Consider the following 26677-nt stretch of genomic DNA (forward strand, 5'->3'; position numbering starts at 1 on the left):
ATGATATACCAATGTATCCTTTCCATAGCCATGTGATTGGAAGCAAACCTTCTGTATACAAATCTTCAAATGACTGTAGTCACAACTGATATCTTGACTGCAACCTCATGAGATACCCAAAGATGGAACTACCTAGTTAAGCCACTGTTGAATACCAGACCCACAGAAACTGTGAGAAATTAATTATGTGTAGTTTTAAGCCACTCCATTTCAGGGCTTATTTGTCATGTGGCAATAAATAATTAAAATAGATGTTTGGCACCAAGAGTAGGGTTCTACAGTAATAAAAACCTAAAACATGGAATGGCTTTGAAACTGGGCTGAGGGGTGAAACAGGAAAGAGTTTGAGCAGAGTATTAGTGAAAGTCAAAGATGCTTGGAACGGACTGTTATCAGAAAACTTGATAGTCATAGTGGAGATTGCCTATGAGAGCTTAGGGGGAAGTAAAGAAAACATTATTAGAAACTGGAGGAAAGGGATGCCTTGTTATTTAGTGCAGTGATGTGGGGAATAGAAAATGTATCCACAAACTTGGTGATATAACAAAGGATATTTCCACAAAGAATATTGGAGTGAGATGCTGCCTGGATTTTCTTGTTTTGTTTTGCTGTTTATAGCAAAATGTGAGAAAAGAAAGTTAAAGGACAGACTTTAGTTTAAACAAAATGAAGATATAACTTGCTGCTTTCAAAATCCCCCATGTTTCCAAATGGCAAAGGATGCTAAAGTTTAAGAAAGGGCATCTACACAAAAAATTAAATCTGGAACACTTCCAGGAAAATATGGTATAAAGATGAAGCCAATGATGCAACTATAAAATCCTTTGTTAAGGACAGGGGCAGTACCTCAGAGAACCTTTAAGTGAAACAACACGGCTTTTAAGAAGATTAAGGGTGTTGTTTCTAAGTAGTCTCAGCAGAAGCCCAACATCCAAAGGTCTTTTCTCAAAGAGAGTTGTGTATGTGCCTTTTGTCTAATGGAATGAACCCCAGTATCTTAGTCCATTTTGTGCTGCTATAACCAAATACCTGTGAGTAAGCAGTTTATAAAGAACAGAAACTTACTTCTTCAGAATTCTGGAGACTGGAGTGTTCAAGGTCAAGGTACCAGCATCTGGTGATGGCTTTCTTGCTGCTTCTTCACATGGCAGAAGACAGAAGGACAAGGGAGAACCAACTCTCTCTGTCAACCCCCTTATAAGGGCACCCAATTCTATTCATGAAGAAAGAGCACTCATGGCCTAATAACCTTATAAAACCCCAGTCTCTTAATACCATTACATTGGCAACACCTGACTTCAGAGGGTACATATTCAAACCATAGCACCCACTAAGATTCTTAGTAAAACATAGAGCCCTTAATAGATAGATAGACTGCCAGCATGGCATGAACCAATCACAACCAATTTAAGAGTCTTCAGATGACATTACATGGATAATTCTGACTTGGACTGCTTTTTAATTTCAAACAAAGGTGACAAAAGACTGTGCCTTTTTTGGTTCTAGCCATAAGTAACACTGTGTGTTACTACATGATAATACATTGTTAAATGTCAACACTATTGACAAAAGTGGTTTGTAGATACACACATTAACTTCATTTTAGCAGACCTTTATCAAGTACATACTAAAAAGACAACACAGTCCTAGGTGTTTTAGGAAAGATAGATAAATAAAATCCTTTAAAGTCCCAACCATTCATAGGTGGAGATAGAGGTTGGGCGAGATAGACACACATGTATAAATAATGTTAATATACTCTAAGATATGAGATATGCTACCATAGAATATAGAATAAGGTATTGATGATTATTAGTAAGGATCCAGGCAGGCTTAACTATTAATAAATGTAGAAACAAGGCCTTCTACCCTTAAACCCCTGGCCCTTCACTTCTCTGATCCTCTACTCTGGTCAACTATAACTTTATTTGCCTTTGACAGGTTCCATATATTAGGCCCACTTCTTTTTTTATTTTTTACTAGCAAATATTTCAGACCTATAGAAAGGTATAGGGAATACTACATTCATGCATTCACCATTCATGTTAAAGAAACATAAGATTATAAATAGAGTTGAAGCCCACTGTGTACCCCTCCCCATTTAAATTCTCCCTTTCCTCAAAAATTGGCTACTGTCCTAAATAAGGTGTTTATTATTCTCATACGTACCTTTCTACATGTTATGTGTGTATATATCACTCTTGTGTATGCGTTTACTACAAATATATGAAACTATAATCAATATAATGATAGTTTTGCATGTTTCTAAATTCCATATTCATAGTATCATAATGCTTATATCCTTTTGGAACTAGATTTTTCCCTTATCCATTTTTCACTGCCATCACTTAATATTTGCTCTTTGTCGTAAGTTGAATTATGCCCCCCAAAGAGATATGTTGAAGTCCTAACCCCCAGAACCTGTGAATGTGACCTTATTTGGAAAGAATATTTACAGATGCAGTCAATTTGAAATAAAGTCATTCTGGATTAGGGTGGGCCCTTAATTCAATATGACTGGTGTCCTCATAAAGAAGAGAAGAGACACAAAGACAGAGACACAGAGGAAAGAAAATACTATATGAAGACGGAAAAAGAGATTAGAGTCATGCATCATGCAGTTGCAAGCCAAGGGACACTAAAAATTGATGGCAACCACCAGAAGCTAAGAGAAAAGCATTGCTATGGTTTGGATATGGTTTGTTTGAACCCACCAAGTCTCACGTTGAAATTTGATCCCCAAGCCTGGAGGTGGGGCCTGGTGGGAGGTGTTTGAGTCATAGAGGCAGAATCCTCATGAATGGCTTGGTGCCATCCTCATGGTAATGAGTGAGTTCTTGCTCTATTAGTTCCTGCAAGAAATACTTGTTAAAATGAGCCCGGCACCTCCTTCCCCCTCTCTCTTGCTTCCACACTCTGGCCATGTGATCTCTACACACCAGCTCCGTTTTGCCTTCCCTTTGCCTCTCCCCATGAGTGGAAGCTTCCTGAGGTCCTCAACAGAAGCAGATGCTGGCACCCTGCTCCTTGTATGGCCTGCAGAATGGTGAGCCAAATAAACTTCTTTTCTTTATAAATTACCCAACCTCAGGTATTCCTTTATAGCAACACAAACGAACCAAGATGGGCATGGAAGTGATTCTCCCTCAGAGCCTCCAGAAGGAACCAACCCTGCCATCACCTTGATTTCAGACTTCTAGACTCCAAAACTGAGGAAATAAATTTCTTTTGTTTTAAGCCAGTTTGTTTGTTATGGCAGCCCTAGGAAACGAACACACCCCTGCTTATAAGGTCTTCGTATCTCACACCTCTGAGAATTGTAGCCTCTTCCCCAGTCCAGACTATACTGTTCTGTTCAGTTTACCTGCAACTGTACCAAGTGAGCGAATTAAGGACGGTTTTACTGTAGGTGAAGTTCATTTTCCCTCATTGCCCTAAACCAGTGATTCTCAAACTTTAGTGTGTTCAGAAGCACCTGGAGAACTTATAAAACCCTGATTTCTAGCCCACCTTCAGAATCAGATTCAATAGACATGGAATGGGGTCTGAGAATTTGCACTTCTAACAAGTTTCCAGCTGATGCTGATGGTCGCTGGAGCCCATTGGTACCATCTGTTCTCCAGGCAAGCAGGGTCATTTTTCGGTTTGTTTTAATAAAGTTCAGTAGAAGCTAGATCTCCATTTCTGTCATTACGCAAATTGTTTATAACTTTGCCTTTTATTTTGGGCTGCCATGAAAAAATTTATCAGTACCATGCTCTAACCAACTTAGCTAACTGGCCAACGTGCCTGCAATAAAATAATTTAAAATAGGCTTACCAAATAGTTGAAAGATTCATCTTAATATGGTGGGCCAAAACAAAAAGAAAAGATATAAAGATAGATTTCAATCAGTGTTATTTATGTAAAAACATCTACAGTGTATTCATTTCAAACAAACTTTTATTTTGAACATGAACAAATGCTGTCAAATATATCTGTAAAAGGTAAGAGTAAAGTCAGAGGTCAGTTGATAACATTTTTGTGTGATGAACTTTGGAAATACAGTGTTTTCGGCTACTGAAAACTGGGAAATCTGTGAAGAACAAATTAATTTCTTCTTTCTCCATCTATTTCTTTCTATGCCTTTCAACTGTAGGATGAAATAAGATACAATTAACACTTGTACACTATTAACATGCTCTAATAACTTTCTAAATCTAAGAGTTAATCCCATGTACATCTGTTGTCTCAATAAAAAGAAAACAAAACACCTTCCTCTTGCAACACAGACCCTTGGATATCAGGGTGCTCATACATTGACTGGCATCAATCATCAGATCGTGTCAACCTCGTTGCCCTCTTGCCCACCACTACCAATTCTTGTTTTTTTTTCCTTCAGAGGCCACTTTGTGATTTAAATAAATCTTTTCACCTTAAAAGCCTGTTCTCTTTACACAAAACATATATTTTCCCAGGCCCTCAATTTCCATATCTATAAAATGAGAATGAGGCTGTTAGCAGACATCCATAGATGTGAAAATTGAGAAAGAAAGGTGTGTGTGTGTGTGTGTGAGCTAAGACATACTAACCAATTCAGTGATGAATAATACTAATTTTCTTCTTTTGAATGTCATATGAAATATAAAGATATAAATTGAACTAATATTTATGTACTAATCACAAAGTGTAGTCTCACTTGGAATCTTTAACTTTTTACCAGTTGTCAACCTTCTCAAAGACATTGTTAGTACAAGAGACTACATTTCTGTGGCCAAGTGATTAAGGCCCAGCTAGTATGTGGCCCAGCTGCTTTGCTGTTGCTTTTTCTGGTAACCTTTCTCTAAATAAATATTGGTTCCCATCTTTAGTAATCTTATAGCTACAGGATAAAGGACTTGTAGCTGTGAATGAAGTACATTTCAGAATATATCACCTTCTATTTGTCTAGTATGCAAGTACATTATTAACATTAAACTGCTTTTTTAAACAAAATTTTATCAACCTTTTTCTTTGGTTTACAGAGAACAGTTAAAAAACCTAAAGCTGTTAGTAACATGTATATGTCAGAAATAATTAGTTAATACTCAAGACTATACATAAATACCTGGATTCCTTGGGCAGCGAGTCCCCCAGATCCTCTTCTAGTCCTTCTACCAGTTCTTCATTTTCCTCCTCTTCCTCTTCCTCCTCCTCTGCCTCTCCAGTTTCTTGAGCCTCTTCATCAGAATCTTCATACTGATAATCACTCACTTCTTTAGTGGAGAATAATACAGACTTTGGAATCAGAATTTCTTAGAAAAAAAATCCCAGTTTATACTCAGTAGCAACATCAGTACTCTACCCTCAGGAGAATCTGGAGAATAGAAATATGTGGGGAGAAAACAGCTGGGCACTTTTCCTACTGGCTGGTAAAACACTCATGGCCCTCACATTTCTGCTACTTGATAGTTTTCACCATGACGTTTTTCCTCCCTTTCCACTATACCTCACCCCCTGTGCTGCTAATTTTTTATGGCCCTTGGAGAAGAAGATATCAGAATCATCTGGGTCTGATCACATTTGTTATGTTTTTGTCAGAACTTCATTGAAAAATGTTTGTTTAACTTAAACACACATTTTATGGTGAAGTTTATTGGTTTCTCAACCCCTAAACAAATAATTTTTGTATCTTTCAAGTGCTCTAGTACAAGTTCATCATTTTCTTCAATCATCCTACCAAAAATCTTTACATTTGTAAAAGCTGTCAGTCAAAAGTGGAGTATACCATCTGTTTGCCCTTTGCTTTCATACTCTTTTTCCATTTCCTCCCAAGCTGCTTCCTGAACACCTACTTCCCACTGACATTCTCCTTCTGTGAGCTCATACGCTGCATTGATGATCTTAGATCTTTTATCAAACAGAAGTTGGTAGGAGGCGGAATACTTTTTCTCAAGATCGTAAAGGTCTTTATAGAATTGGGCTTCTACTTGTGCATATTCCACCTGCAGTTTCTTCAAAGCACTGACCCCTTGCTTAACCACAGCAGGCAGGCGCTGAGCATGGCCTGCAAGTGAGCCAGCTGCGCCAACAGAGGCTGTGAGGGCCAAAGGACTTTACTACCCACTCCCCAGCTTTGGCCCCCTCAACTACACAGGCTGAATCCTCCCAGGACTCACCTTCACCTTCTGGGAATTCCACCTCCATTGCTGTTTCCTCTGCCTCGTGGGATGCAGCAGCCTCTGCGGGTTCCTTCAGATCCCTGGGCACCTGTCCCTCTCCCAGGTCCCCGGGTTCCCCCGAGTAATGTGTGACCACCACGCCCTCTGTGTAGGGCGGGAGCAGGATATGGGTGTTATAATAGATGCAGTGTAGAAGGGAAAAGACGAGATTCCAAAACAGGAACTGAAACAGCACCACGAAGAACTCACAGGCATCCACCATGAATTCTGCATCCTCCTCACTGTTGTCTTCTTCCTCATCATCTTCCTCCTCATCTGCTTCCTCTTCTTCCTCGTCATCGTCCTCCTCTTCCTCTCCCTCATCTCTCTCTTCTTCCTCCCACTCCTCTACATCCTGATCCTCTTCGTCACTCTCCTCTTCCTCCTCCTCTTCACCCTCCTCTCCCTCCTCCTCAGCCACTTTATCATCGTCTTCCTCCTCCGCATCCATTTTGTCATTGTTCTCCTCCTCTTCCCCCTCTGCCTGCTCCTCCTCTGCTTCTATGGGTTGAACATTACAGTTTTCAACGGCTTGCTGGGCCACCCCCTGCCCACCCTCCTCCTCCCAAGAGACTCCTACAACCACTTGAAAATCCCTCATAGCCAAGACTACCGCGGCTGCAGCCACCCATTCTGCAGACTCCAAGCCACGTGTGACGGATTCGGGGTCTTGAGCCACCCCTCCGCTAGCTCTGTCTTGCATACCTGGGGCCAGGTTTTGCTTCTCTGCGGCAGCCATAGCAGGAGAAACGCACTAGTCGGGACTTCAACTGGAGCGGCAACTGTGGCTACAGTGATGACGACGATGACGATAGCAAAGATGGCGGCCGGCAGCCCAGTCGACTGCACCTAAGGAAAGGGAAGCCGTTGGCAGTTAGGTCTGTCTGGAAGCAGTCGGGGCGGCAGAGAAGGCGGCCGCACACGGGATGACAGTCTGTGACCGTGCCTCTGGAGGCCTGGTGACAGGAAGGACAGGAGGATAGCCTAAGAAGTGACCTACCAATGCCGTGACTAACACGCCAGGGGATAAAGCAGGAAAGTTCTAGATGCACGAGTGAGAGGGGCGGAGCCTGGACGGGTCAATTAAAGGGCCACGCCCCTTCCTCGTGAGCTCTAATCTCATTTGCTGAGAAGCGACAATTGACGTGCCCTGCATCCAATGAATGATCAAGGTCCTCAGCTTCCTTTAAGGCTTTGGAGCCGTGGGCTACTCTCTAAGCTCACAGAAGTCTGGCCCTTTTAATTCTACCTTTGCCAGCAAACTATAGTGTTACAATATCTCTGGGGCATGTGAATTATGATTTGTTTCTCAGTTTCCACCTGGAGATACCTTGTGCCGATAGGGACACCATCATAAAAAAAAAAATGTATAGATCAAGTATCAGGGATGGTACAAAGAATCTGGACGTTTCAACATGTTAAAACTACTTGGAAAAGAACATATAAAGTTCTTTATAAGGCTACTTAGAAAAGAACATATAAAGTTCTGCAGTCAGAACAGTTAAAGTGTTAAAAACGGGAACTGGAAGATGTTTAATGAATGCTGCTAAATTCACTTCCAACCTCCAACGAATAAGGACAGGTACTATTTTTAAAGAACCAGTCCTAAGTATGACAGGCTTCCTAGAATGGTTTCTGAGACAATAGTCCAAGACATTTTGTTATATTCAGCTCCACTTAGCCAAGACCTCAAGTGTAAACAATTCTTAAAATTATGAAGACATCAACAGCTATTTTATACTGATCCCATTTACTATTGTCGCTGGGCACAGAAGCACCACAAGAATCTCTGATGAATCCTCTGGATTTCAGACATACTCCTCCCTATCACTATTATGTAGCAACAATCCTTAGCTCTGGATGGTAATAAGGATCAGTTTTCTCCATTGGTATATAAACTCCTTTCTTTGCCTGCTGATCCACTGTCATGAGGAAATTGAAGTTACTAGGTGGTAACTATAGCTTCAAGTTTAATAGAACTCAACCTGTGTCTCTTATTGGAGGCACTCCCTCTTTGGACCCAGGGCATCTAATATAGCAGACCCTAAGGTTTCAGGGATGGGAAGTACGGTTTCTGCAGGTGTGCTACATAGAATGATGGTAAGAGGAGCTGATGTAGCCAGTCTACAAAGAAAGGATGGACTCCTGTGATGGTTAATTTCAGGTGTCAACTTGACTGGATTGAGGGATGCCTAGATGGCTGGTGAAGCATTGTTTCTGGGTGTATCTATGAGGGTATTTCCAGAGACTGACACACATGTCAGTGGACTGAGAGAGGAAGACTGGCTCTCAATATGGGTGGATATCATCCAATAGACTGGAGGTGGGGTTAGAACAAAAAAGACAGGAAGGGTGACATTCAACTTGTTTGGTTTTCTTTTTCATGCTTGCTTGCTCTCTTCCAGAGTCTGACCTTTTTCTCCTGCTTTTGGACATCAAACTCCAGGTTCTTCAGCCTTTGGACTCTGGGACTCGCACCAGCAGCCTCCCAGGGGCTCTCAGGCCCTCTACCTCAGACTGGGGCTGTACTGTTGGCAGCCCTGGTTTTGAGGCTTTCAGATTTGGACTTAGCCATACTACTAGCTTCTCTGGGAGCCATGCTACTGGCTTCTCTCATTCTTCAGCTTGCAGAGGGCTTATCATGGGATTTCACCTTTGTGATCGTGTGAACCAATTCTCCTAATAAATTCCCTTTCGTAGATCCTATAGGTTCTGTCCCTCTGGACAACCCTCCACCTAAAATTTGGTTCAGATATCAAGACTGATGACATCATACACATAGAAACAAGGTATGACTTATTATTAATACTTATGTAATAAGGCTTTCAGGGGAAAAAAGGTCAAGCTTCTCAAACTGAACCAAAAATGACTTGAGAGAGTGGGGAAGGGAGACTGGCTTTGAGTTTTTGTTGTGGTTAGGTAGAGGGGCCAGGTTAAGGGTTCTGAGGCATTGGTATGGAATTGGTCTCCCACTGATGCCCTAGGAGAGATTACCCAGGATATTTTGTCAGCTTGCCTAGACGTAGGATGGAAAGGAAGAAGGAGGGATGAGGCTTAAAAGCTTCTAGCAGTCAAACATCAAAAAATTGAATCACACTCCTTTTTATAGGAGCCAATCTAATTTTCACTCCTTGGTTCCCAGATTCATTTACTTTATATTTGGGGAACTTGGCATCAAATACCAGTTTATAGTGTGGTGATCCTGGAGGAAAGTGCCCCAGCTGTGCAATGTCTTGTGCCTGAACTGATGCATTAGCTGAGCTGCTCTGCCTGGCTGGTAGAATGAAGCCAAACACGAGATGTTGGTGAACATACAAACTAATCCCTGTTGGGTCTGAATGTAGTCTAAGGCCAGTCTGTAATCTACTGCAACCTAAACAAGGAAATTTAGGCTGATTTGCTTCTAGAGCTTGTGCCATCTCACTGGTTATAGTAGATAAAGTTAGTGATAGGTTCCTGACCATTATCTCTAGGGCATGGACATTGATGCCGGGTGTATAGACCAGGAGTCAATGTATTCCCCTGCTAGGACAACCCTCTTTACCCAGTGTCTCAATAAGGGATCAAAGGGGTGGCATCCCTTTCAATAATTACAGGGAATAATACATGAGCTAAAAAATTCACCCCTATCCCCAATGGAAAGATGATTGTGGCCCACTCTCCAACACATACAAGCATATAACCCAAAGGGGCTTCTTACACTTGATTTGGATCACCTTTATATTAGTTTGGTAAAATCACATGGGTAGTGTCACTGAGTAGATGCAGCTTCGATAGCCATACATGGCATAGGTCACTGGTGCATCACAAGAATTATGTGGGCTTGTATCAGTGACATACAAACAAGGTTGCACTGGTCAGAGTATTTTGTACACATATAAGAGGGTCCAAGTTTTATAGCCATGGCTGTGGGAAACTTTCTGTTCCTATAGCATGTGCATGAGAATGACAAACCTCACATGGGTCAGTTAGCCACCACTGCCACTTGACTCAGGTGGACCATGGGGATATTTGTCAAACTGTGGTGCTTTATCCAGGGGACATAAAACATTGATTGCTACCCCACCCCCACACCTCCCAGTGTCTAAGGAGCAGCACCCCAGGTACTGAGGTTATTGCTCTCTCTCCATGGCCACACAGTCTGTTTCCCCTAATCCAGTAATCAGTACCTTGTTCATTTACCCATCTGTTCCCCATCTGCTCCCAGACCCATCCAGATGTGTCAAGGGTTATGTGGCTGTGGGCTGTGACACAATGGTAGGACTTTCAATGATCCATCATATCATCTATTGCTGCCTGAGTGGGCCACTTCAGGGGTAATCTAGGCTTCACAAATTCCACTGACAGATCATTATCCTTGTGATCTGTGACTCACCATGCCAAATGACTGAAATCAGATGATGGTATTAATAGAAGCAATAGGTGGGAGTCACCCTCACTTTGTTGTTTAACTAAGGTCAGTGGAAGAAAAAGAGGAATGGTTGAAGATTATCAGTGTGGAATCACTGATACAGAGGGATAATTTCCCTGTTATCTAATACCTTCTTTTCTGACATTCCCCAAGCAACCATTCAAAAAGGAATATTCCCTTGCTGGGGACAGCCTCATATAATGACCATATGGTCTGACTATGGTCTCTAATCCACAATTCTCTCAACATGGCTTTCCCAGAAATCTTTTATAGTCAAGGCTTTGGAAATCCACTCTACCTCTTAATGATGCTCCAGCAGCCTGAGCATTAAAAGGGGTATGGAATGCACATTGAATGACATGCCCATCAGTGTACTGTTGGGTCTCCTTCACCATGAAGAGTGTGCACTGGAAGATTGTAAGTGGCACAAACATAGCAGAACCCAGACTCAAGTGTACCACGGTGAGATCAGAATCTGCCACTCACACAGGAATGGCAATTTCATAGCTGGAATAGATTTCAATGGTTATTAGATACCATAAGTAGCCATGAGATGGCAGCAGAGAATGGAAGTAGGCGTTTTGTCAGGCATGGTCAGGGCTCAAAGTTGTGTCACCTACAGACAGATAACACAGATGGAGTTCTTTTTAACCCTTTGGATTATGGTGGCAGGGTCACTTGCCCAGTGTGACACTGAATCCAGGTAACACTGCTAGCCCCCAGGGCAATGAAGATCCAGTTGGCCACATTGTTTGATTTAGGCTCTTCAGAGTATGGACACTTTCCATGGGCATTCACATGCATTGCATAAATGTCCTGTCTGATTGCAGCAATGGCTTTCCAGAGCTCCTGGACCAGTAAAGGGATGTCTTATAGATCAGTAGTAATCCTTCATGGATTCAAATAGACAGCTGAGAAGTTAGCCAAAACCCAAGAGTCAGTGAAAATGCAATATGCCTTTTCCTTAGGAGTTATTGTCTAGGGCAAGGATGGCACCATTCAAATCAGCTTCTTCTTCTTTCTGGCCCTCAGTGTAGTGAGGTTGTCATTGGGGCTGGATGACTGTTGATACCCAGTGGCACCATTAGTTTTTATTTTGGCTGAGCCATCAATAATTCAAGACCAACCATCCTTCTGGACTTCTTGGAAATATGGTCACCAGACAGCTAAAGGCTTCCCTCGTGAGTGAGCAAGGGGAGGTGCAATAGCATCTAAAGGTATGTAACTTTTTGTATAAGGAGGACACAGTTGTGGGATCAGATTTGTCTCTCTCTTGTATAGAATATTTCCATTTAATAGAAGAAGACTGTTGTGGCCTTCCAACTTTTTTTGTTAGCATCTGAGTGGAACAAGATGGGGATGTCTCGGGAAAATGTTACCTTGCAGCTCTCATTTTTCATAACTGCCTAATAGCAGGTCAGTACCTGTTTCCCAAATGGAGTGTGGTGGGTGGCCTGGTCAGGGAGTCAGTGAGTTCAGAACACCAAGGGATACTTTCAGGTGAAGGTGGTTTCTCTTTGATAGAAGCTCAACTCACCATAGACATCAGTAGCAAATACCTGTAGTTCCAAGGGACTCTTGGGATTTTATTGGACTGTGGCACTACCCGCAGCCTTCCTGCTACTACCATAACCAGTTAAATTTGCTAGATTTTCTGCTCAGCGCATACATAGGGTGCAACAAACTGTCTAGATGAAGCACATATTGTCTCCAATATTTAAACAGTCAAATTAAATTCTAGGCTTCTTTTTAGGTAACAGTAACCCATATACTAAGTAACTTGCCCTTTGCTATCTTGGAGATTGATCTTTGAGCCTCAGCCCACATGGATCTCAAGAGTTTTACTGGGGTAGCTAGCCTCTATATCTTATTAGGAGTAATGAGCCACCCCTTGGCTTTCCTGCAAGTTGGAAAACAGCCATTGCCACCTGTTTTTTATTGGGGCCTATCAGCATGATATCATCAATGTATTAGAACCAAATTATCCAAGAAGGCAAACTTATTCCATGTTGTTTGAATACTCATTGGTGGCAAACAGCAAGAAAATCCAAGTTCCTCTGATGCAGCATAGTAATCGTGCATTTAAGCATAAAATCTGGAACAGTGGGAGCTACAAGGGCAACAGCTGAATTCAGTTGACAATAAGCTACCACAAGATCCTACCTTTCATTATCCTTTTCCACTGGACACCCTGGTGTTTTCTTGAGATATAGAAGCTCTCAATACCACTACTGTCTTTAGGTCCTTCGTCAAGCCTTGATTACTTTTTCTCCTCCTGGAATTCTATATTGTTTCTGTCGTATGTTACAGGAGAGAACCAGAAATCTAGTTAGTGGTTTTGGTGTAATCTTCCCACTATCACCACTCTACAAAATGCTCTTCTTCACAATCGAGAGAATCCCCCCTTGGACTCTATGAGTGTTCACAGTACATGCATGTCAAATAGCAATAGCAATTATACATCAAGCATTAAGAGTAACAGCAGTAGTGTATAACAGGAGTGCAAATGACTGCACCCAGATAGTTATAGTTAATCGCCTTCCCCATTTTACTACATTTCCAAATCCAGCCAATTCAGTGGTGGCCCTTGCCCCCCAAAAGAATCTTGTAAAACAGTTATTTGAGCACTGGTACCCAAACAAGCCACAGTAGATTTCATCTCCCACCTTTACCCCTTGCCCCATTATACCCTTACAGAGGCATATGGCCCCTGGGCCCCACTGGGTACAGAGAGACTTTGGCCTTGCTCCTAGTCTCCCTTCTTCAGATCAGGACACAGGGACTTAGGATCAGACAGTGGAAGTACTGAAAGAGTAATTCATTCTATGTTAGCCAACTGACTTCTAACTTTCTCCTATAAAGAGAGATTGATCTCCATGGAGGAATCTGGCTTTATAGAGACACTTTCCATTTCAACCAGACAGAAAGCTGCCTGTTTGTGCCCCTTCTCCCTACCCATGTAGCTCCTATCTATACCAAATCGCTTCAGTGCTCAACCCATTAATCCATTAATCTCTTTGAGAACCTAGAACCCTTGTTGTACAGCCAAATCCACATTGACTTATGGCTAAGTCCCTTCATAGGGGATTTATTCTTATTCCCAGCCTTGTTTATTTTATTTCAGATTGCAGAAATGTTACTGGTTGGCTGGTTCTGTCTTTATCTTGGGTTATTTTTTGGCCTAAATCATCATAGCCACCTGCACAGGGCCTCCAGATACTAATACCAAAGTTAATTATCCACTTTCACTTTAGGTAAACAGAGCCTAAACACTTGTCAGTCATTCTCTGGATGAGAGGCTCAGTATCAAGGTTGTCATTCTGTCCATGATACAGTCAGTCTGGAGCAGTTACAGCCACCATGTTTTGAATAGCTTCCTCCTTGGTATTCTTTCATGGTTGGTCATAATGTTGTCATTGAAATAGAAATTCAAAGCAGCAAGCCATGTTGTGGGACATAATTCTGTCCTTACTGAATAATCTGCATGAATCATGGAGTCGTGTATGAGAGGGCCTGCTTACTACCATTCATTCTTTAAAAGCATAATAGTTCTTGTTCTGGTTCCAGATGCACCAGTTGAACTTCTAACAGCACCCCAGTCTTTTTTTGTAATTTATTTTATTTTTTTATTCTTATTTCAGCATATTGTGGGGGTATAAAAGTTTACGTTACGTATATTGCCCTTGTCCCCCACTGAGTCAGAGCTTCAAATGTGTCCATCCCCTAGACAGTGCGCATTGCACTCACCCCAGTCTTTTGACAGAAGTGGTTTCAGATTTCCCTCTTTTGCCTCTCGGGTACATCTTACTACTCTGTATGGGGTTATGTTGCAGTTCTAGAAAATGGTTGTAGTTGTGGTTTTCAAATGGGGAAGTTGTGCCTTTCTCTTTGACAGGAATCAGAGGTGCTCCCCTTATCCCCTACTCTGTAGGAGAGGGCACCATTTGGGCAGATAGTTGTATTCTGACCTCTTGCCACTCAGAATCTGTTCATCAACTCACCTCATATTCACAAAGCAGACCACTTATCTTTCCATTATTCTACTATTTGGGCAGACACATTCCCTCCTAGCTCCCAGGGAGTTTCCTTATATCCCTGAATTGGCCCATGGGTACCCTGCCTTTTCTCTTTCAAAAAGTCATTGTCTATACTGGCACCTTGCTTTCTATGCCAGTCCTTACAGAAACCCATCTTCATATTGGATGGCATGGAGTAACTAGACTCCAAAGAAAATGACTAAGTAAGCAAGCATATCAGTTTGCCACATTCTGCAGGTGCCAAAAGAAGATAACAAGATTCAGTGACTCAGAGCAAAACAATTTATTACTTACAGCACAGCAAACACCATGAGTATTAGCCTGGTAGAATAAATTTACCTGTATCCAAGTTCCAGTGTGTGATCCTGCAAGAACAGGTGGTGGCTACAAACACTGGACTGCACCACAGCTGAACAATCAGGGCCAAGGGTTTAGCACCTTTCTATACCAGGTAGTTAACCAGCCATTCATTCTCCTCCAAGAGTGAGTAGTCATATAGCAGTCCTTCTGTGATACCATGTTAATAATGTTCCTTTATTCTACCTAATTACCATTTAAAGCCTCAAGATCCACTTCCACATATGTTGCCAGGATTTGTGCCAGTATATTTGAGCCAGGTTTTCCACTTCCTTTGGTTGCAAGCTCTTTCCTCCCAGAGCAGGGAGTTCACTTCCCTGCTCTACCTGTAATGAGAACTGGCCTTGCTAATTACCTTGGAGGCAATGAGAACATGCATGTTGAATGCATCATTATGCAAGCCTCCTGTGTTGGTAATGTATTTTCAGGGTCTCCAAGCATGGTAAGGTTGCTGTCCTTTAGCAAGTCAGAGGGGTGGGTGTGGGGAGATTACTTCTGCTGATCTGGAAGGTTAAGGGGAATCTGGTAGTTCAAGATTTTCAGGTTCTTCCATGCAAATCTCCTTATCCAAGGTCTCATGGTCTTACTGTTTTTCATGAGGCCTCTGACTTTGGCATAGACCTCTTCAACTTATGAATCCAGTGCCATTGTGTAGCTCCACCTCCCTTACAATTAGTTAGCTCTTGGCCCTGATCTTCAGCACTGTCTCCCCTGCTGCGCAGAAGGTGAGGATCTCTTTAAGCACTCCTATATAAGCCTTCTAAATTTTATAAGGCTCTAGGGATAATCTGAGTCTATTATTTTCTTTTCATTTCTATTTTTATTCATTTTCACTGAAGTATACCCTACAGGACAAAAGTGAACAAACTATAAGCATACAGCTCAATGAATTTTCACAGTGTGAACACGTATGTAACAGTGCTCAGAATGAGAAACAGAACATTGCCACATCCCAGAATCCCTTCTCATGCCTGCTTCAAATCATTACACCTCCTAAGAATGAACACTAATCTGATTTTTATCATCATGGATTAATTTTGTCTGTTTTTGAGCTTTATATAAAAGGACCCAGATAATAATAAACTGTTTTGTGGCTGACTTTTTGCTCAACACCCTTTTATAAGATTCATTCACTTTTGGGTTTTTTTGTTTTTTGTTTTTTGTTTTTTTGAGACAGAGTTTCACTCTGTTGCCCAGGCTAGAATGCCGTGGCATCAGCCTAGCTCACAGCAACCTCAAACTCCTGGGCTCAAGCAATCCTTCTGCCTCAGCCTCCCAAGTAACTGGGACTACAGGCATGCGCCACCATGCCTGGCTAATTTTTTCTATATATATTTTTAGTTGTCCAGATAATTTCTTTCTGTTTTTTTAGTAGAGACAGGGTCTCGCTCTTGCTCAGGCTGGTCTCGAACTCCTAAGCTCAAACGATCCACCCGCCTCGGTCTCCCAGAGTGCTAGGATTACAGGCGTGAGCCACCACGCCCAGCCAAGATTCATTCATTTTTGTGAATAGACATAGATTGTTCATTTTTCATTGCTGCATGCTATTCTGTTATACAAATATACCATAATTTATTTAATCATTTTATTTTTCATGTCCATTGAAGAAGTTTTGAAAAATTTTGCCTATTATGAATAGTGATGCTATGAACAGTCTTATATGTGTGTTCTGGTGAACATATGCATATACTTCTGTTGAGTAAATAACTAGGAGAAAAATTATAGCATCATAGGTTGTGCATAAATTCATATATATTAGATAGTGCCACATAAATTTCCAAGGTGGTTGTACCAATCTTCAATTCCTCCAGCAGTGTATGACAATTCCAGTTGCTCTATGTCTTCACAAAGACATGACATTTCTATCAATTTTCATTTTACCCATTCAGATATGAGAGTAAAAGCATTGCAGTATGGCTTTAATTATTTATTTCTCTGATCCTGGTGATTAAGGAGGTTGTGAATTTTTATTCATTTGTATTATTCATTTTCCTGAAGTGCTTACTTGTCTTTTCCTATTTTTCCATTGGATTGTCTGCCTTTTCTTATGGATTTATAGAAATTCTTTATATGTTCTGCATACAACTCTTTTGTTGGATACATATATTACAAATAAATACTCCCATCAATGAACTGCTTTTTCTCTTAATGGTGCCTTTTGAAGAACAAATGTTCTTAAGTTTTATATAGTCCTCTTTTTTCCTTTATTGTTAGTACTTTTTTTATTCCTTTTGGTATATCCTGTTAAGAAAATTGTAGCCTACTACAAAGTATGAAGACATTCCCTGTGTTTTCTTTAAATTATTTTTTAACTTTCACATTTATATCTGACAACCTTATCCAACTGATGTTTGTTCATAGTTTGAAAAAGGGTCAAGATTCATTTTTTTCCAAGTGGATATCCAGTTGACCAACATCAGTTCTTGAAAAGACCATTCTTTCCTCACTGCACTTCAGTTTCACATTTGTCATGGATCAGGTGACTCTATGTATGTATATGTACACACATACACTTTATGTTCTCTGTGACAAATCAGTGGGCATTCTCATTCTCTCTCTCTCTCTTTCCATACTCTCTGTAATGTTCCATTGATATATTTGCATATATTTGACCAGTACCCCATGCCTTAATTCTTAGAGTTTCATAATAAGTTTAAAGGGTGGTAATCTATGTCCTCATTTATCAAAATTACTTTTGAATTCTTATTCTGCATTTCTATATACCTGCTACTATAGGTTGGATATTTATCCCCTCCAAATCTTACATTTAAATTTTATTCCTAATATTGGAGGTGGGACCTAATGGGAGGTGTTTGGGTCATGGGGGTGGATCCCTGACAAATGGATTAATGCCTCTAGGGTTCGGGGTGGGGTGGGGTGGGGAGTTCTCACTCTGTTAGTTCCTAGGAGAGCTTGTTATTAAAAAAGAGCCTGACACCCTCCCCCATCTGTGTGTTGTAAACTGTTATTTAAAAAGAGTTAAAACCTTAAAAATATTAAAAGGTTCATACAGTAAAAAAGTTACCGTGAGCTTTGGTTAATTTATTATTGAAGAAAGAAATTTTTTTTATTAAATGTAGCCTAAATGTACAGTATTTATAAAGTCTACAGTAGTGTACAGTAAGGTCCTAGGCCGTCACATTCCCTCACCACTCACTCACTGACTCACCCAGAGCAACTTCTAGTCCTGCAAGCTCCATTCATGGCAAGTGCCTTATACATGTATACCATTTTTTATCTTTTATACCATATTTTTACTGTACCTTTTCTGGGTTTAGATACACAAATACCATTGTGTTATAGTTGCTTGCAGTATTTAGTGCAGTAACATGCTGTACATGTTTGTAGCCTAGGAGCAATATAGCCTAGGTATGTAGTAGGCTATACTATCTATGTTTGTGTAAGTCCACTCTATGATCGAAATCACCTAACAGTGCATTTTTCTGAACGTACCCCTGTTGTTAAATGATGCATGACTGTAATTGATACTCACATGTTAAACAAACCTTGCATTCTAGGGTGAATCCCACTTAGTCATGGTGTATAATCTTTTCTATATGTGGTTGGCTTGGATTTGGTAGTATTTTGTTGAGGATTTTTTCCGTCTGTCTTCATAAGGGACATTGATCTGTACTTTTCTTTATCTGTGATGTCTTTGTCTGCCTTTGGTATCAGGGTAATCCTGGTCTCACAGAATAAGTTGGGAAGTGTTTACTCCTGTTATATTTTCTGAGAGATTATGTGAAGAATTTGTATTGTTTTGTTTTTTAAACATTTGACAGAGTTCATCAGGAAGCCATCAGGGCTAGGCTATCTTTGTAGGTATTTTTAAATTACTAATTCAATCCCTTTGTTATAAGTCTTTTCAAATTTTCTACTACTTCTTCAGCAATTTTTAGTAGTTTATATCTTTCTAGGAAATTTCCCATTTCATCTAGGGTAACTAATTTATTAATATGCAATTATTTATAGAATTTCCTTATCCTTTTTATTAATATTTCTATAGGGTTTGTAGCAATGTCCCCCTCTCTTATTCATGATTTTAGTGATTTGAATCTTCTCTTGCCTTTTCTTGGTCAGTATAGCCCAGCTAGAGTTCCGTGGCATCAGCCTAGCTCACAGCAACCTCAAACTCCTGGGCTCAAGCTATCCCTCTGCCTCAGCCTCCCAAGTAGCTGGGACAACAGGCATGTGCCACCATGCCCAGCTAATTTTTTCTATATATTTTTAGTTGTCCAGCTAATTTCTTTCTTTCTTTTTTTTTTTTTTTTTTTTCAGTAAAGATGGGGTCTCGCTCTTCAGAATCTGACTCAGGAAATGGCTAAATCTTCTTTTAAGAGCTTCCACTGATTAAGCCAGGCCTACCAGGATAATCTACTTAAAGTAAACAGATTAAAGACTTGGATTATATCTGCAAAATCCCTTTATAGCAGCACCCACCTTAGTGCTTTATTGAATAACTGAGAAAAGGTGTATGTATGCTACAAGATGGTTATTGCCGTCTATTCTATCCTCATAGTTTATCCTAGCCAAGTTGAAACATTAGAAAACTATCACACTTTTGAAACATAATTAATATGATAAAAAAGAAATAACTGTGACATCAACAGTATCCACTACCAAAAATGGAAGCACACAGATCAGATAGATAATTAAGGTTTACTGTTTCATGCTAAGGGAGCCATTTACAGACTTAATCATTTCACTAAACCAAATATGTTCTTTAGAGCAGTGGTTTCTAAAATGAAGTGTGAGCTAACCCAGGAAATCCACAATATGATCTGGTGGGGGGTCCATAAAGAAAATACTACAATTTTAATTGATATCCAGTGTATCTCATCCCTTATTAACTTCAAATTTTGTGTTTTATAATGTACAATATTATTTTCCTACAGTGTATATGTAGAAGCACATATACAGCATACAAAAAATATTACAAGGTATTTGATTACATGATTGATGATTGTGGTGGCTATTTGTCTATGTTGTAGATATAGATATATCTTTTGAAGTTACCTTCAAGCACATTTTCTTGCACAGTGGTATATGATTAGAAATGTTTGCAAACCTCTTTTTTAAAGAACTCATTCACCACATGGCCCTCCCACTATAGTTATTTTTAGAACATGGAAACTAGGAAGCAGGAGTAAAAACTGGTGACTCATGCACTAGTCTCCCCTCAACATGGATTTCCATTATCTCACTCAACAGGTGAAATTAAGCCCACTTATGCCTAAACAAGCTCTTCTTTCCCCATCACACCATCAGTAATGATAGAAACCAAATAAGCTTGATATTGATGCTAGTATCCCACACAGCTTGCTATGAACATCCCTGCTAAATGTTTCTGCTGCTTCATAAAGATAAAGGAGTCACCCTAAAGTAAGTGGTTTTAGTTGTCATAGAAACAAAGTCTTCTGGCTGCTGTCAGCCTACTGTAGCAACCAGGAAGTGAAAATTCATTCATAGAAGCAGAGACATAAATACTAACTCAGCTACTCACACCCTAGCCCCATTCAATAGATGGAGGAAGGAAGGAGGGGAGAGAGAGAGTGAGAGAGAGAAAATATTAGAAGGCAACCAAGGAAATTGCACTAGAGGGCAAAGCTTTTTAAACCGTAGATTAGGGATGTAGTATCTATGGTGGTTATTATTTGCTTTCCCATCCCATGGAAACATTAGAACTGGCCATAATACATACTGGTCCTGAAAGAAATCTCATAAGCCACACAACTCCAAACATACAACTCCCCAGGTGTCATTTTTGAAACTAAGAAATCAAGTAACAGGATGATAAATTTATTTATTTATTTATTTATTTATTTATTTAGAGACAGAGTATCACTCTGTTGCCTCGGCTAGAGTGCTGTGGCGTCAGCCTAGCTCACAGCAACCTCAAACTCCTGGGCTCAAGCGATCCTCCTGCCTCAGCCTCCTGAGTAGCTGGGACTATACACATGCACCACCATGCCCAGCTAATTTTTTCTATATATTTTTAGTTGTCCAGCTAATTTCTTTCTTTTTTTTTTTTTTTTCAGTAGAGACGGGGTCTCGCTCTTGCTCAGGCTGGTCTTGAACTCCTGACCTCATGTGATCCTCCCGCCTCTGCCTGCCAGAGTGCTAGGATTACAGGTGTGAGCCACCACACCGGGCTATGATGATAAATTTAGATATGACACATTTGTCTCTCCCTTTGGTAAGCGCCTTAGCTACCATGTGCCAGAGACTCATGTACAGGGGCGGAAAAACAGAGAAGACACAGGCCTACCACGGGGCTTGATGCCATGGCTGACCTGGCATTTACAACAATGCTCCTCAAATGTCTGTGCAGGCACAGGTCACCTGGAGATGTTCTGAGACTGCGAGTCTTACTCTGCACATCTGGACAGGGATGGAGATGCTGCATTTCTCAGCAGCCTTGCAGGCAACACTGAGGCATATATTTCACATACCACAAGGACACACCATAAACTCACAAAAATAGGGGTGCTTGAAACCCCTGATTTCTAATGCTGTCATTCAGTGATTCCCATTAATTCATGCCTCAGCCAAAAATCTCTACTTCTAAGACAAAACAATATCCAGTCATCAGAGAAAGAAGATTATCAGCCGGTTTACAAGATTAACATCTCCTTTCTGTGGCATTTCTCTCTTCTATACTTCTTCAGAGGTAGAACCTCAAACCATATCCCACTTGCTCACGTGTTTCACAAGGCTATGTATGGATGGTTGCATGAATGATTGAATGAAGTGTCAATGAAATTGTTAGAAACTAAAAGAAGAAAACAAAAGCTGAGAAATTTATGAGCCCATTTTCCTCTTATACAGAGTCCAGATAGAGATGGTGTGGTCACAATAGTCCCAAGGTCTGTCATGAGGACAAGTGGGTCTGTGTAGGTGGGAAGCTCAATAACTCATGGTCAAATTAGAGTAATATTAGAAGATAACTTAGGGAGGATGAATCTCCCTAGTTTAGGAAAAAGCCAACCAGACACTAAATCACTGTCAAGGCAAAAGAATGTAGGTCAATGACAGGAGAGGAAACTGCTTCCTCACAATAGAAACAAATTTGAACAATGTGCTTTGTATTCTAGTCTCCATGAGGAGATAAATTTGAGCCTGTCCCATTTGGGGATTTGCATTCCTCAGGCAATTCTAAAACCTGTACACTGCCCATGTGTTAGATGTCTTAGAAATATATTAAGACTAAAAAATAAAATCTCAGGCCAACGAGAACCTAACAAACACATTATCACAGTACACAGGTAAAAATAGCTCCTGTCACACTGTAGTCAATTGAGTTAGGAGACAGAGCTGCCATGTGACACATCTCTTAGTGGGATTAATAAGCAAAGCAGGGGACTCCTCCATGAACACTTCTAGGGAATCTAAAAAAACAAATCACCATATTCCCCATTGGATCCACAAAAGAAAGGCCAGTATGGGTCAGATTTATACCTGGAGCTAAACTAAATGAAGGTATTCAACAGTCTCTAGTAAGAAGAAAAAGAGAACAGTATCAAGACCAAATTCTAGCCTTTATAATTTCCCACGGAGGCAACATTGTAGGGTGGTTTTATGGTTGAGCTTTTCAAATTGGAGACATTCAAAAGGACAGATGTGGGTTTGATTTGCAACTCCACCTCTGCTATGTGACATTAAGGAGGCCCCTGAGACTCCCAGAATTGTAGTTTCCTTATTTGTCATATGGTGAGGTTTTCTTAATGGCTTTACTGAAATATAATTCACATAACATACAATTCACCCATTTAAAATGTAAATTTCACTGGGTTTTGTATATTCGCAGATAATGTTCAGTCATGATGAAAGTCAATTTTAGAACATTTTCACCAACTCAAAAAGAAACCCCATGTCCTTTAGTTATCACCCCCGTACCCTGCTGTCCCCTTCCCTACCTAGCCCTGAGCAATCACTTACCTACTTTTTGTCTCTGTAGATTTCCATATTCTGAACTTTCAGTGAAATAATATAGAATTGGTTTTTTTGACTAGCTTCTTTCACTTATCAGAATGTTTTCAAGATTCATCCATGTTGTAGCATGTACCAGGATTTCATTGTTTTTTATGGCTGAATAATATTCCATTGTATGAATATACCATATTTTGTTTATCTACTGATAGACATTTGAGTTATTGTCTTCTTTTTTAGGGGGAGTTTGTGAAGAATTGGTATTCATTCACTTTTGGATGTTTGGTGGAATTCGGTAGCTAAAGTATGGGCTTGGACATTTTTTTGTGAGTAGTTTTTTGTTTTGTTTTATTTACTGATTCAATATCATCACTTGTTTCAAGTATATTTGGATTAACTATTTCTTCTTAAGTCAGTTTTGGTAGTTTGTGTATTTCTAGGAATTTGTCCACTTCATCTAGGTTATATAATTTTTTGATGTACAATTGCTCATAATATTCCTTTGTAATCCTTTTTATTTTTGTAAAGTCATGTGTATTCTCTCATTTCTGATTCTAGTAAATTGAGTCTTCACTCTTTATTTGGTCAAAATAGCTATCAATTTTGTTGACCTTGTCAAAGAAATGTGTTTTAGTTTAATTGATTTTTTTTCTATTTTTCTATTTTCTATTTAATTAATTTGTACTCTAATCTTTATCATTTCCTTCTTTCTGCCTGCTCTAGCTTTAGTCTGTTGTTAATTTTGACAATTTATTAAGGTGTACAGGTAAGTTATTAATTTGAAGTCTTCTTTTTTATAAAGGCATTTATAGCTATTATATAAGTTTTCACCTAAGCCCTGCTAAAGCTGTATACCGTAAGTTTGGTATATTGTGACTTGATTTTCATTTACCTCAAAGTATTTTCTGCTTTACTTTTTGGTTTCTTCGTTGATCTATTGGTTATTTTAGGAGTGTGTTTTTAAATTTCTACATATTTGTGAGTTTCCCCAAATTTTTCCTGTTATTGATTTCTAATTTTATTCCATTGTATTCAGAGAACATACTTTTTATTACTTCTACCCTTTTAAATGTATTAAGGTTTGTTTCATAGCCTAGCATATGTTCAATCCTGGATAATGTTCCATGTGCACTTGAGAAGAATGTATATTCTGTTGTTGAGTGGAGTATTCTATAGATGTCTGTTAGGTCTAATTAGTTTATAGTATTTTTCATTCCATTTCCTTGTTGATCTTCTGTCTAGTTGTTCTATATAGTATTTGAAGTGATGTATTGAAGTCTCCAAATATTATTGTTAAGTTGTCTATTTTCCCCTTCATTTCTGTCAGTTTTTGCTTCCTGTATTTGGTGCTGTGTTATTGGGTGAATATATATTTATAATTTTTATATATTCCTCATTGATTTACACTTTTATTATTATAAAATATCTCTCTTTATCTCTACCAACATTTTTTTATTTTAATATGAGTACAGTAGTCACCCCTTCTTCACAGTTTCAGTTTCTATAGTTTCAACTATCTGTAGTCAGCCATGGTCTGAAAATATTAAATGGAAATTTCCAGAAATAATTCATAAGTTTTAAATTGCATGCCGTTCTGAGTAGTGTGATGAAATCTCATGCTGTTCTGCTCTATCCTGCCCATGACATGAATCAATCCCTTTGTCCAGCTTATCCATGCTGTCTACGCTACCAGCCTAGTGTAGTCACTTAGCAGCCATTTCAGTTATCAGATTGACTTGCTGTATGGCAGTGCTTGTGTTCAAGTAACCTTTATTTTACTTAGTAATGGCTCCAAAGAACAAGAATAGCAATGCTGGCATATTGTTATAACTGTTCTGTTTCATTATTAGTTATTGTTAATCTCTTACTGTGCCTAATTTATAAATTAAACTTTATCATAGATCTGTGTATGTATGAAAAAAACATAGTACATATAGGATTTGGTACTATCTGCAGTTTCAGGCATCCATTGGGGGTCTTGGAACGTGTCCTCCTTATATGAGAGGAAACTACTGTATAGCCACTCCAGCTTTCCTGTGATGCTGCTTGTATGATATAACTGTTGCCATTTTTTAACTTTCAATCTGTTTGTGTCTTTGAATCTAAAGTGCATCTCCTATAAACAACATGTAGTTGGATCACATTTTTTAAATTCAGTCTGACAGTCTACGTTTGTTTGAATCGTTTGCTCTATTCACATTTAATGATATTATTGATACATTAAATTTTCATTTGCCATCTTTTTGTTTTCCATATATCTCATATTTTGTTCCTCCATCCCTTGTTTAGTGCTTCCTTTTGCATTGAGTGAATATTTTCTAGTGTTACACTTAATTTCATTAATGATTTTTTTCACTATATTTTGTGGGGAGTGGTTGTGGCTACTCTAGGGTTTACCATATACATCTTCTCAGAATCAGCTTCAGATTTATACTAACTTAATTAAAGTAATATTATATGTAGAAATGTTACTCCTATGTAGCTCTATTCTCTTTCTCTTCCTTTGTGGTATTATTGTTATACATATTATACCTATTAATATTACAAACCCAACAATACATTGTTATAATTATTATCTTACCATTTTTCATTATTTCCTTAACCTATTACCACTTTACTACCACCCACCTACTTTGTGCTGTTGACAAATACACTGCATTTCTATATGTTTTAGTTCCAACAATATGTTCTATACATATTGTATTATATAATTGCTTTTTAAATTAGTTAAGAGAAGAAAGGAGAAAATATACATTAATAGCATCTACTATAATTTCATAACTACAAGCTGTGTTCTTTGTTGATTCATCTGGATTTGAATCACTCATCTGGGATTGATTGCTTCAGCCTAAAAAAACTTCCTTTAGTATTTCTTGTAAGGCAGGTCTACCAGCAACAAATACTCTCTGTTTATGTGAGAAAGTCTTTATTTCACCTTCATTTTGAACAATAGCTTTGCTGCATATAGGAATTTTGGTTGAGAAGGGTTTTTTATTTTTACGTTTTTTTGTTTGTTTTTCAATATGTTTTGGAAGTTTTCAGCCATTATTTCACAGAATATTTTTCTTCTTTCTTTCTCTCCTTTCCCTTTTTAATTTGCTGTTTGCTATTATGGCAGTTTCCAGAGATTCTAAATGGTTATTTTCTCATAATTTTCACCAGTTTCACTAAGAAGTGAGTCAGTGAAGCTCTTCAAGCTATGATACCAGAAGTCAATCTCCTCTAAATGCTAAAAATATTGATACCTACTTCAAGGAGTTAATAAAAGAACACAAAAAATATTGTCATTCATTTGGAAAAATAAACATAGAGCCAAAGCCACAAATATTCTGTAACAGAAATGACATGAAGGTAAATCAAATCTATTATATATTTAAATATTTTATAGAGCTACAGTCATTTCAATTTGTTGGTACGATTGTGGGTTTTCAGCAAATAATATTAGGAAGAAACAGGAAGGTTGAAAGATAGGGCCAAAGAAGCCCAAGTTATCCCAGGGGAATTGCATGTAGAGTCCTTGATACATTTAGTTTCAGACTAAAGATATGGTCTCCACCATTGATTGGATTTTATTATACACACACAAACACACACACATATATATACAGTTATGTGCTGCTTAACGATATTTTCTGTCAACAATATAGTACATATATGACAGTGGACCTAGAAAATTGTAATACCATATTTTTACTGTACCTTTTCTAAGTTTTGATATGTTTAGATATACAAATACTTACCATTGTGTTATAATTGCCTACAAT

General features: G+C 39.2%; 1 long non-coding RNA gene across 1 annotated transcript in view; it reads left to right on the forward strand.

Moving 5' to 3' along the window:
- LOC123628415 overlaps nt 1–26175 on the forward strand; it is a 42947-nt gene extending 16772 nt beyond the window's left edge. Inside the window, exons 2-3 of the long non-coding RNA XR_006731632.1 lie at nt 23154–23239; nt 26076–26175. This is a non-coding gene — a long non-coding RNA (uncharacterized LOC123628415). The remainder of the gene's footprint in view (nt 1–23153; nt 23240–26075) is intronic.
- Nucleotides 26176–26677: the final 502 nt, after the last annotated feature.

This window comes from Lemur catta, chromosome X (assembly GCF_020740605.2).
Source record: "Lemur catta isolate mLemCat1 chromosome X, mLemCat1.pri, whole genome shotgun sequence".
NCBI classification, from domain to species: domain Eukaryota; kingdom Metazoa; phylum Chordata; class Mammalia; order Primates; family Lemuridae; genus Lemur; species Lemur catta.